The sequence below is a fragment of the Maylandia zebra genome, linkage group LG20, assembly GCF_041146795.1.
Source record: "Maylandia zebra isolate NMK-2024a linkage group LG20, Mzebra_GT3a, whole genome shotgun sequence".
Classification (NCBI taxonomy): Eukaryota; Metazoa; Chordata; class Actinopteri; order Cichliformes; family Cichlidae; genus Maylandia; species Maylandia zebra.
In genome coordinates this window covers 35743292-35756696 of record NC_135186.1, presented here as the reverse complement: position 1 = coordinate 35756696, position 13405 = coordinate 35743292, and the positions used below count along the sequence as shown (strand labels likewise).

The window sequence follows — 13405 nt, the reverse complement described above, 5'->3', positions numbered from 1 at the left end:
TAACACACTTTATATTGTAGTGCAGTAGATAAACTTTAGTTAGTTTCTATAAATTGTAGCTTAAACTAAATCAAAGGTAACACAGCTGATGCTGCACACAGTCCTAGAACCTGCTGATAGGATAAACTGCATATAAAAGATGGCCTTCTGCTCTAAAAAGGGCCTAAAACACCAGTTCTTTCCAGTTGCCAGCAGGGGGCATCTCTCAATTAACTAAATGTTTGTTGGAAAACGACCCTTGATCTGTGACATCAGTGAACACTTTCAAATCTTATTTAATACAATGTTCAGTGTATTTTATTTATAAATCACCAAATCACAACATCAGTCACCTCGAGGTACAACCAGGGATCTTCATCAATCACAAGTCATTAGCCAATGAGCTGCGAGCGTCTTATTGGTAAAGTCCGTCCCACTTTTCTGATGTCTGGTTTCAAAAAGCCAAGATGGCCTTGATGTAATGCTGTTCAGCTGCACACATCACAGTTATTCAGGTTAATACTGTAATCGTGGTTGTTTAGCAAGTTAACAAATGTTGCAAATGAATAAAAATGAGGCGAGGGTCACGAGGGACACGGGTTTAACTGGTAGGGGGTGGATCCCGGAATATAAGACCAGTTTCCCAAGGCCAGCCAGCAGTCACTGCAGGACAGACTCCACAGTGGGAGCAAAGAGAGCTCCAGGTCAAAGTGAACTTGCATCAGGTCCCTCAGAAGACCTTGAGCTAGAGAGAATAAACCAACAGCCACGTGCCTCATGCCACTGGCAGCAGAGCAGGAGACAAATCCTGAGACGAGGGCGGCTGCAGATAATCCTGGGACAGGTTCACCTACAGAAACCCTCTGAGTTTTATTTCCTCTGGTGTTGTTGATCAAAGGCTCTCTGTGTGCCAGTTAGCTGATATTAAGGTTTAGCTTAAAGTTAATCACAATAGGTGACATCACAGTGCGCTACAGCCATCTTTTATGTACAGTATGTGGTCAATATGCACATAGGTGAGAAAATCCCAATCGTGAAACTAAAACTAACGAATCCAACTAACGTTTGATGATCTTTATTCTGGAGATTATTTCTTTTAATTGAAAGACAAGATTAAAACAGGCTCCAGCAAACACTGGCCGTCCAAAGCTGTTACAACGTCGAAAAAGTAATTTTATCTGCTGATATCATCTGTTATGACGTCACCATCACCAGCTCAGTAAAAGGAAAGCTGTCCACGGCCTCACAGATGGACGCAAACCTGCAGGTGATGGTGCAGATGGTTGGGTTGTCCATAACGCAGTTAGCAAAATATTAATTCCAGGTGTTTCTCTCAGCAGACGGAAAACGAAACATTTGAAATGATTCATGTTCACTGCTTTGTTTGACTGTTTCTCCAAATCTCTGTCGCGCCATGCAGATGGAGCTCGCATCAATCTTCACTCCTGAAATGATCAAATGTAGAAAGTTTGATAGAAAATATAAACATTTTTTGCAGTAGTCACACACACACACACACACACACACACACACACTCTGCACTGATGTGCAGCAGAGAAGACGAGCCACCCGGGGAGAGACTCTCCGTTTCCTGTCAGCCACGCCAACTTCCTGTCACCATGTTGATTTACTGTTCCATTACTCTACCTGTGGAGCTGTGTGTGTGTGTGTGTGTGTGTGTGTGTGTGTGTGAGATAATTCTGTGTTTTAGCCTTGTGAGTGTGTATAAGATAGTCTTTCAGTGTTTTGTGTGTGTTTCTCCCCAAAGGCAGGCATCACTGGCAGAGTGCCTCACTGGAGTAATTATAACACACACACACACACACACACACACACACACACACACACACACACACACACACACACACACACACACACACAGCCTCACAAGCAGCAGTAGTTGTTACCATGGTGTCATCCTCTCTCTGACGATTAGCCTTTAGACTTTCTTCTTGTTGTGCTGAATATTTTTGCACTGAAAACACGAGTCTCATTTATAATTGGAAGTAAAAGTTCTTAAATGTCTCGGTGATGCTTTAATCTGGCTTCTTCTTTCTTACCACTTGTACATCAGTGTCATGATGGTGGATCTCTGCCTTGATACCGATACTGTGATCAATAATATCCATATGTATGTAATCGAGTGATGTCTGAAAGAACAGTTGTGCCTCGTGGTGTACCTCAGAGGTCTATTTTGGGTCCACTTCTCTTTTGGCTTCTCCCCATTGGCCATATTTTTAGATGTATTTGTGTTATGTTAGCAATTTCTTATTATCTCTATGCTAATGAGGTTCAGTTACACGGTTGTTTCAGCTTCTGAGTTTTCTAAAATGTTTCGTTTTAGTGATCGAATGACAAAAATCAAGCAATAGTTCACTGACACCTTCCTTTAAATCCTTTAAATATTGATTTAAAACAAACTATGATTATTGTTTCTTCAGAAATTAGGCAGAATATCAGTCTCAGAGATTTGGGTGTCATGTTTCTGGCTTATAAAAGAAGACGTTTTTATACAGTCAAACTTTTAACTAATGTCACGAGTTCGAAAATGTTGAGCAATGAAACAAACCAACAGGGGCCCAGGAGATGCAATCCCAGATAGCAAGGAAACATTGAAACAATGTTGAGTCAATATCAGGCTGTGTCATTGAATCAACGTTGAAGTGTGACGTTGACCTAACGTCACTCTTGCACCCTTTTTTAACATTGAAACAACGTCAGGTTTTGATGTTGAATCAATGTTGAAACCTGACGTTGATTCAACGTTATATTTTCTAATACTGCTGACATTGAAACAATGTCAGATTCTGATATTGAAACACTGTTGAGCTATGGTGTTGATTTTCCACCTCTTTCGCACAGTTGCTTTTTATTAAAACAGTTAAATCATGACTGGAAATCTACCTTTCTTTATAGGTATTTTAACCAATACTAAACTACTGCATGTTTCCATCAGTACTTCAACCACCTAAACACATAATTGTACTTATTCCTTAAACTGGACACCCTTTATAAAAAAAACCAAATGTCTCACAATGTATCATGTCAATATCCTAAAATAAGAAAGCATTGCATGTGATGTAACAGAGAAAAAAAATAAACAAAAAAAGGTCAATAGGCATGTTTCGTTTGCTAAATACTTTATTAAAAGACAGTTTCCTATTTACGTTTATATGATTCACAGAAGTTTGTAATTTTTTGCATGATGTGCGTCCTGCACCACCCAAACGATCTGGGGCGTATCGGAGCCATTTCTGCACTGCTTGTGCAAAGACAAACTCGGACATAGAGTTTGCCCCTAACTGCTGCGTCAGGCTCCAATCAAGGCAAAGCGTCTCACCTATAGACACGTTTTAAGAGATGGAATTAGCGTGTCTCATGTCTTAAATGTGTATGCAAGTGCTTGTATGTTTAATCAACAGGCCGTTGTTATGTATTTAAATCACATCTGACAGCTATTACACTTTATAGTTACAAAGTGTACATAACCTTTCTATACTTACCATTGCCTTATTTGCCTCTTGTGATTGAAGAGCTGGCTCTGCATTGTTTAGCTCCTCAGTGTTGTGCAAGGGCAAATCCAGAGGCAGTACCCCAGCATCTACCGATTCATTGCAGCCGGTATTGCGGATGGCTCTGACCTCCTCACGGAGTTCGTTAACAGCTCTCGTCAGGTCTGACAGAAAAAGATAATTTTTTTTTTAAGCATTTAAGAATACAGACAACTTGTCAAACGTTTCCTTGTGTCACACACAGATATGTACAAAGACACTAGACAGTATTTTATTACCTGGTATTTTCACTCGAGGGGCCTGGGGAAACCATTTCTTTGTGGGCTGCTCATCCTCTGAGTCACTATATGTGTACAGGGGATTTGGTCTAAAGAAAAAAAGTTGAAAACGGTCATAAGTAATTACAAATGTGCTTTTGGAATATTTTTTCCTAAAGTTACAGTTTGATTTATAACAACACACACAGGAAACGGAGATGTGCAAGAAGGCACAGTATACAAGGGATTTTTGAAGTGCACAAGTGTACACGGCTTTGCATTTATAAAAAGTTTACAAGCTTCCACTTTTTGGACTATATTATGTGGTGATATTGCAGTATGCAAGCACCACAGATATGTATAAAAGACAAGATCATAAATTCTTAGCAATCAAAGATATGTTTGTGAAATAAAAAAAGTTTTACTTGTGCTTTCTTTTATGACTGGTCTGAGTTTCAGCTTCGGACTGAAGGTCAGACATATCACAGTGTTCACTTAGATATTTCTGAAGACTGCGTTCTGCTTCGTGAAATGTGTCTGGAAGTACAAACACAATGTATGGCCAGACATAAATTAGGACACGAAAAACTTGTTATTGTTACATTTATACAACACCAATCCAGATGATACCCACCATGGCTTAGAAGTCGGACTGGTGCATAGGTGAGCCATGTTGCACCAGGATGAACTCTCCTCTTTACTGCGTCATGGATCCTGAATGTGTCTCACGGAGGATATGGAGGCCATGACAATTTCTCCCCATTTATCCATGATCTAGGGACTATTTCTGTACCACCAGTGCTAAACTGCACAATGCACCAGTCTTTCATTTTTATCTTTTTTTTAATTTGGAGTCCTTTTTTGCCCTGTCTAGGATAAACAGGAAACAGATATTTACAATATATTTCATAGTCACTACAAAACTTGATCTATTGATTGAACTAAATAATAAATAATAGCTTAAAATGTATATAGGCAACAATTACAAGCAAACCCGTATATGTAAGCATTTAAACACTGAAGATAATAAAATTAACAGTATTTTGTCTAAGTCTGCCATTGTAGGAATTCATGGCACCGAGACAAAAACTTGGCGCACAGTGTGGCGTCAAAATAGGCGCACACCTTTGACGCTGCGTTTTCTCCGTCTTCCTCGTCCACACGTAAATGCTAAACGCAGTTTACGTGTGGACAAAAGGTGCAAACGCAAGTTAGGTGAGCGTGCAGCGTAAAGTTAGGTGAGCGTGCAGCGTAAAGTTTGAATTGAGTGCGAATCGAAGCGGGTGCTCTCCAATCATTAAAAGTAACAAAGTCATTGAACACATTTATACAGTTACCTTTACGTTTATCAATCATATATCACAGATTTACAATTTTTTGTAGTACTATGCTAAAAAGCAACTACAGAGCGAAAGTCTGGGTCAAGCGCCAAGGCGACGGCAAGAACAAAGGAACCCTCGAAGCGTTAAAGCTAGCTTTGTAAGGGAATATAACGGAAAAGTATGAAACGAAAATGTTTTCTTTGTTGATAGACTTTGTTTGCAGTGCAATTTACTTGTTGCCGGATTGTAAGATGAAAGTAGACACAATTTCGGGCTCCCACATTTTATCCGAAACTTTACATTAACAAGTTTTTTTTTTTTTTTTTACTGTTATTCAAATGCAACCGTGGAAATAACGAATAGAACAAAAGTCATTCATTCTTACCTTATACTATACTTATACTGGTGCAGGCCAGTGCAGTGCATGAACTGATGCCTTCTCCGGTCAATTCCGCTGAGAGTAAATCTAATGTCCCGCTCTACTGTACAAGACAATGGTTACCTGGAGGGATGTACCAATGTGATAGGGGTGCTGCGGAATAGTCCAAGTGGTAGCAGCTTTAATTTCCCGCTCAACCATAAATCGATGGTTTTTCAACGTGATTGTTGTCACCTTGTCAACTATAAATAGATCAACAATCAACGATGACAGAACAACAGTGAATCAATGTTATTTCAATGTCAGTGTCAGGTTTCATCAGCATTTCAATGTTGTTTCAACATTGAAATGTCAACACAAAACCAATCCTGACGATTCTGATGGTTCAGATGGAAAATCAACATCTGTTCAATGTCTCCTTGCTATCTGGGATCAAACGATGAGTTTATTAAAACACACGCAGGAGTCTGCAGCATCACATCAGCACACGTCTCCTGCTAAGAACACACTTGAAAATGATTTTATAACATCAGGGTTTACGCCCCTTCTTGCGTCGATTACAGATCAAATACATCGATTACAGTAAATTGTACATCCTAAATGGCTAAAAACAGACACAGAAGTTCCTCTTTCTATAACACCTTCCATACATGGCAATAGATTTCAAGCCTAGATGGTCTCTGAGGGCTTGTCCTTTTCTTAACTGGTCTTCTGTCATCTGTTACTAAGCAAACTGAAATGCAGTTAGAAGCTAAATGAATTTCGGGCCTCCTGCCTGGCAGGCTTCTGGATTATATGTGTGTTGTAAGCGTGTATGCTGTTCATCCTTCTGTGCTCCAAGTCACCTACACAATAGATTGTGACGACATAGCGCTTCACAAAGCTTAAAACCTTCTTTAATAGACTGAGCATCAACTCTGAATGAGCACAAACATGCAATGTGTATAAAATAATCATAGCTGCACCTGGAATAAAAAGGTTAACGTGGTGGCTATAGCTTTAATAAACATCTTTAATGCAATATCAAGGCTGTAGGGTATATTATTAATGCAATTAATAGTGCAGGTTATATTGTAGCAGTAAAATAATTTCTGTATCTCCACACTAACTTCATGTTTTATGTTGTATTCTATTGCTTTACATCGCTATAGTATGTTTTATTTCTAACATTTTATTTCGAAGCACTGGGTCATTATCTGTGAATTACTTAGTCACTATACAAAAAGAAAAGGAATAAGACTTCTCAGAATGTTAATTTAAAAGCTTTAGAGTAATTTTAATATTTTCCTCATTTCTTTTTCTCCTGATAATGCACCTTAACAAATGTAAGTAGAGGAATCTTCTATTATATATGTTTTGGACATCGTTGGCTTTAGGTCTGGTAAATAGTGCACATTCATACACTGCTCACATATTTTGTGCTCTAAGAACAAACCAAAACCAGCGAGTGATGTCACAGTGATTGTGTCCATCTTTTATATACAGTCTGTGGATATATCCTGGTTTTAATGCCTCTGACAGCTTGTCATAAAATACAATGTGATTAACGTGGTTTTGTTTTAGAGCAGCGGTCCCCAACCCCCGGGCCTCGGACCGGTCCGTGAGTCGTTTGGTACCGGGCCGCGAGAGTTGAGGCTCAGGTGTGAAATGTATAGTTTTCAGGGTTTTTATCGGTTTTCAGCGTTAACTCTGTTTTCACGTGTTATGGTAAAAGTGGTAAATGGCCTGCATTTGTATAGCGCTTTACACTACATCCAGTCATCCAGCCACTGGTGATGGCAGCTACATTGTAGCCACAGCCGCCCTGGGGCGCACTGACAGAGGCGTCACTGGCGCCACCGGGCCCTCTGACCACCACCAGTAGGCAAACACGGGGTTAGTATGTTGCCCAAGGATATTTGGCATGCAGCCAGGAGGCAGCCTGGGATCAAACCACCGACCTTCTGATTAGTGGCCGACCTGCTCTGCCACCTGAGCTACAGCTACCCCAACGAATAAATTACGAATAAATCTTCTTTTTTCGGTACCGGTACTAGTTTTATTTTGTTGTATTTATCCGCGACACCTTAAAGGCCGGTCCGTGAAAATATTGTCGGGCATAAACCGGTCCGTGGCGCAAAAAAGGTTGGAGACCGCTGTTTTAGAGGACTGAGGGACCTCCAGGGTCAAGAGGGTTGCTTTTTATTTTTGTAAAGAGTCACACGGTGTGCTCGGGTGCTTGAAAATCTCTTCATCTTCACCAAAGCCCTCTGTTGGTTTGAGCTCAGTCTAAATGTGTTTGTGGTTTTCCGTTTGAACCCTGAAAGAAAAATGAAACTTCCACTCGCCGAGCTAATTTGCTTCATAATGACTCTGCCGGGGATGCAGTTTCAACAAAGAAAAGTGGCCTTTCGCAGAAAAACACAAAGCATCTACATGGGGACCGAGCCCCCTCCCGGTGCCCCCCGTTGATCCCAGCCAGGTTGTTTTGCAGCTGAGCTCTAATGAAACTCTGAGTCTATTTTGGTTTGTGCGACATGCAAACATTCGGGTGCCTCGGGCTGCACGCTGATCACAGTTCACAGGTTTTAAACAAGCGAGAACACGAAGACGACAAGTGTTTCCTGTCATCGGAGATTTACGCATCTGAGAGTGGAAACAGGATCAAACAATCAAATGTGTCTGTGCAGACAAACGAGCTGAAAGCACACGAAAGGATCCCAGACTGGCCCCGTCTCTCAAAGTGATCGACACGAAAGCTCGTGAAGTTTCATTTGAGGTCACGCAGGTTACATTTTCTTTGAAACTACTGATTATGTGTCAAATTCAGAACTATTGCTGCAATATGACCCAAATAATACTTTTTATTCTGTATTTAATGAGATTACAGTCGTATCGCTGTGAGATCTGGCTGTTACAATAAGGGAAAAGTTAATGGAGTTATCAGTCATCGCTGTACTTGAAAGGAGAGATGGTGGCCCAGCCAGATTTATTGTAATAAAATGTGTGGACAGCAACATGAGCCCACAGTTTTATGTCTCTATTGTTTTATAGTTTAGAAAATGATTTGCCAAAGATGAGTGCTTCCAGTTTTCTGCAGACTGCACGACCTGACTGTGGAAGTCGGTTTCTGCCACCGAAATATGAAGTCGATAATAGTTTTGTGTTATTTTCTCACAAGCTGGAGTCAATAAGTGGAGATAATAACCTGTTAAGTTTTGAATCATGATGATCTCTGTCAGTGCCTGCACAAAAATCTCAACTGTAGCTCAACACAACACAACCAAGTCCAGCACAATGAAAACACTGACCCCGGGTTTAAAGAGGACCAGAATGATCCAGAACAGAGTCAACGACTAATTAAATCTGACGGGTACTTCAATACAAAAACACACACAGAGTTCATTTTTCATGATCTGCAGCCTCACAAACAGCTGATGTCATGGAGGTATAAAGTCAGAGCAACAACGTTACTCTTACTGCGCATTTTTAATTTCTTTATTACTCCTTTATCATCCAACCAGAGTCAGAGAGGAGTCTACCCCACCCACCACAGGGCGAGAGGCGGGGTACACCCAGGACAGGTCACCACTGAAGTACCATAAAATCAAATCAAATGAAAGCATCCTTACAATAACTCTGCAGTGCTGTTTGAAGTACTTTTACGTTGCGCCATTGCTGCACTTCAAACTTGTCCTCAGAGCAAACATCAAATTCTCTTTCAAACTCTGAGGCTGTGGAAGTCTCCTGCATACTCGTAGAATAAGACGCCAACCAGAGTGCTGCTGTGCATGTGGTCAGCACTGACATGGACTTCAGTAGAATATTTTCACTCCCTCACCTTCCCCAGACAGTTCTAACGTTACGCTCTTTAAACGCCATCAGACTTTGGCAGGACGGCGTCTGGAGGCTGCCTCATGGAAGAGAGGAGCTCTGCCTGTTTGGCTACATCCACACGTACACGGGTGTTTTTGAAAACACGGAGTTTCCGTTTTTGTTTTTTGTTTTGTTTTTTTAAATCCCGTCCACACGTGCAGTTTTGAAAAATATCTCCGTCCACATGTTAACGCCAAAAACAAAGTCAAACACTGTCGAGAACATGCCAAATCCTAACTGTGTAGAAAGGTTGGCCAATCAGAAGTCTCGAATCCTGGGAGGGAAAGACTAAACAGGGTTTTGTGCCGCTGAAAAGGTTAAATACTAATGAAAAAGTTGTGTTTTTCTGGGATGGCAGCTCATTTTGTGTTACTTACTTACTTACTCCGATGCCTTCATCGTTTCAAATGTTAATAACTAAAAACAGTATTTTGGCTGGTGTAGACTCACAACTTAGGAATCAATAAAACACATATAGCATGCATAAATTTAATTTTCTAAAATTTAATTTATTCAAAACCGACGACGCCGTTGGCAGATAGATTAGCAGCAGCAGTATTTTGTCTCCATTGTAGAAATTCATCTCATGTAACCAACAACGTGGCCCAAAACGTGACATCAGAAAAGGCGTACACCTTTGATGTGGCGTGACTAAATCTCCTTTTTCCTCGTACACACGTAAACGCAAAAAAGACGTTTTCAAAAATCTCAGTTGTCAGTGAAAACGGCGTTTACCTGTGGACGAAAGGCGCAAACGCTCAGAAAAATCTGCGTTTTCAAAAATCCCGGTGTACGTGTGGGCGTGGCCTTACTCAACTTTGATGCTGCTCATGTGTTCACTGAATAAAATTAAGTAACCGATCAAGGCAGCAGTGGAAGAGCAACCCTTACATTCGGTTTCTTGTATTTAAAAAATGCTCAGTTATAGCGAACGTTTAAACAGATGATCTTTGTAGGTGGGATAAACCTGTCTCCTCCCAGCAAGAAGGTCCTGGGTTTGAATCCATGTCTGCATAGATTCTCTCCTGGTGGCCTGACATCCTCCCACAGTTTAACTGCTTCTTGCCTAATAACACACACACACAGTCCTGTTTTTATATCTCCGTGGGGACATCTAATTGATGTAATGCTTTACCTAACACCTAACCCTAAAAACTGACTGCCTGACCCTAACCCTCAGCCCTAAACCCAACCATAACCTAATTGTACCCCTGACACTAAAACACCATGTTGTCTCAAAAACGCCTTCACACTCTTGGGGACGCTCGTTTTGTCCACACGAGTAGAGTCACATTCCAATTTCTGTAAACATGCTGCAAACACGACCCTGAACTGAAAAGATGGATGCATGTGTAAAATCCACATTGCTGCTGACTTGTTCACAGCAGGACTTTGTTTAGCTTCTGTACCAGTATTCCTGAATTGGCTTCTCCAAACCGACAGCCTGCTGTTACCATCAGCTGTGGGAAATCTACAAACTCATTACAAAATATCCAAACTAAGACTTGTTTATCTGTTTAATCTTCACGATTTCTTCATCTTTTATTCGTAATCTGTTTTTCCCTTGCTTGTAAAAATCAAGCCTGTGCACACTTACGGTTCATTTTTGACGTTACGTACAATCAGCATGCACAAGATGTCTCGCAGGCATTTAGAAAATGTCCTCCTTGATAACTGTCTGCTGGAATGAGCACCGGCGCCTCTGGGGACCGCTGGCAGGACTTTCAAACACATCAGTGATGTTTCCCGTGATGGCGTCACGTCGTTTGTTTGCGTGTGTTTAATCTAATGTGTGTGTCTGTTTCAGGTCCCTGCTGAGCCCAGCGCTGTCAAACACTTGCCACACTCTACAGCATCAGAACAAGGTAACACGCGCACATACACATACACATTGTGCGCCTTCACCAGCCTTTCACACGGGCCAAACTAAATGAGTAACTGTAACCAGAACCCTCAAACGGTCCTTTGAAGCTCCGCCCCAAAGTGAGTGAGGACCGAAAACGTCCTCACGTCCAAGGTTGGTCCTCACAAAGACATATGTGCCGCTGTGCAGTCAGACGCACTCAGGACCAATTAGTTCTTGGTGTGTGATGAATTCGTCACCGTGTGCCTCCTGCGGCCAGGCTGCTACAGCTGGTCAGACGCAGCATCCATCACGAGAACCAACAAATAACTGAGCCGTGCGTGTTTCTCATCTGTAACCATGGTTACATTTGGGTGCATTTTATTTGAAAAAGCTTTTACGTGGCCGGCGGCGTTGTGATGCGCTGTTGTGTGCCGGCGACGTGCGAGTCTCTGGATGTTTCAGTGCTCTGCTGGTTTTCATGTTTTAATACGTCTGTCAGAGCAGCCAGAGGTCAAAAGGTCAAGCCGCGCTGCAGCTAACCCGCTAACTGATTAGTTCAGCCCGCTGCTGGCAACAAGGCTGACTGCGGGAGACACACACACACACACACACACACACACACACACACACACACACACACACACACACACACACACACACTCTCACACACACACACACACTCACACGCTCTGCCAAATGATGCCAGAGGCCCAGTAGGCTGCAGCATGCCATTACTCTCTCTCGGTGGATCTTGTTTCTGAGGCGCCTCAGTGGCTCCGTCCCTGCAAAGCTGGAAACACTCCCATTCTTCTTCTTTACCTTCCTCTGCTCCCAAAGTTGTTTTTTTTAATGTTTCTGCTGTTTTATCAAAGCTATATTATCCATCTTTAGTGCAAAACTCAAATCTTTATTAGCATGTATAGAGATGCCCTGAAGCCGGCACTCTCTGTTTTCATACGAGCGTCTTAAAACGTTGGAAGAAGCAGGTCTGGGCATTTGCCAGAGTTTTTCTTGCTGGCAGGAAGCTCACAGCAGGAGATGGTCTGCGACAAACGTGGTCTCACTACTGGAAGTACTCCATCTGGTTTGGGCAAGAGAGCCTCGCTGCCTAAGATGTCATGATTAGCTGGAGAGAGGAATCAAGTGAAGGCGTAAAGCAGGTTAAACAGCAGAAAGCAAACCTGTTGTTGGAAGATTAAAAAAAAAATCTCAAAATTAAAGCAAAACTGAAATTTAAAAAAAGGTTCACAACATGAAAAACAAGTGAATTATTCAAAAAGTTTGCAGAGTTAGACGTTAAAGACGCCAGCCCGATGTTTGGATCACATATCAGTCCACCGAAGCTGGACCGGATAGTCGACATAGCGGCAACGTAACGTGCTGCTGACACGGCAAGTGAAGTTTATGCAGATAGCAAATAGCCCCCCCCCCCCCCGAAAAGTAGGAAAAAGGACAGATAAGATAACTTTATTGTCATTGCACAGTCATACATAGCACAACAGTACAATGAAACTGGAAAACTGTCCCACATCGGCACTACCTGCAACACAACACAGTAACTTAACTTAAGTAAAGAAGAATAAGTATGTTTATTGCAGCTTGTTATAAATGTAAATATTAATATTGTTCTTGTTGTTACACCCCAAACAAGTCCAGGGAGGCCAATCAGGTCAGCTGTTAGCACTGATTAGGGCTGACAGAAATAATAGGAAAAATAATAAATAATTAGTTACAACAAAAGTAACGACAGTTACAATGATAATGATGGTGAACCCATCGGACCTAAGGATGGGTATCGTCACTGATTTCTAGAATCGTTTCGATTCGATTTGAATCGGGGAAATTTTTGCCTCAGACAGTCAGAAATATTATAATTCTGATCATGCATCAGTACATTTCCATATTTTTATATTTATAAAAAGAAAGCTGACACTTGTGAGACTTTATCAACGGTGTAAACATCACAGCAGAGGCCTTTGTGTCAAAGTAGCTGAGGATGAAACAGAAAAACATGAAGGAGATTTTCCTGGCCTGAGATTTTATACAAATATTCTGCAGTCGATCAAAAACGAAGGAAAACCATTAATCAACACATGAACATGACCTGATGCTGCTGAGGTGAAGCAGAGCAAAGTTACAGAGGTTTGATTACAGACACAGCTGAGAGTTTTGCAATTTTGCACAACTGTAAAAATTTTAATTTTGTTCAGTATTGAACGGCAGAAATTAGGTTTTCTTTTTGGAAGTAAGTAAAA

General features: G+C 41.4%; 1 protein-coding gene and 1 long non-coding RNA gene across 6 annotated transcripts in view; one reads left to right on the top strand and one right to left on the bottom strand.

The window, feature by feature from the left end:
- LOC101479993 (extracellular sulfatase Sulf-2) overlaps positions 1 to 13405 on the top strand; it is a 114281-nt gene that overhangs the window by 28984 nt on the left and 71892 nt on the right. For all 5 annotated transcript variants that reach the window (XM_076878438.1, XM_076878436.1, XM_076878437.1 and 2 more), the window contains exon 3: positions 11112 to 11169. The gene's annotated coding sequence lies outside the window, so the exon portion shown is untranslated. The remainder of the gene's footprint in view (positions 1 to 11111; positions 11170 to 13405) is intronic.
- Positions 3549 to 4379, bottom strand: LOC143414265 (uncharacterized). The gene is made up of 3 exons (XR_013094784.1): positions 4174 to 4379; positions 3770 to 3858; positions 3549 to 3655 (listed from the first exon to the last, which is right to left on the bottom strand). It is a non-coding gene; the product is annotated as an uncharacterized LOC143414265 (long non-coding RNA).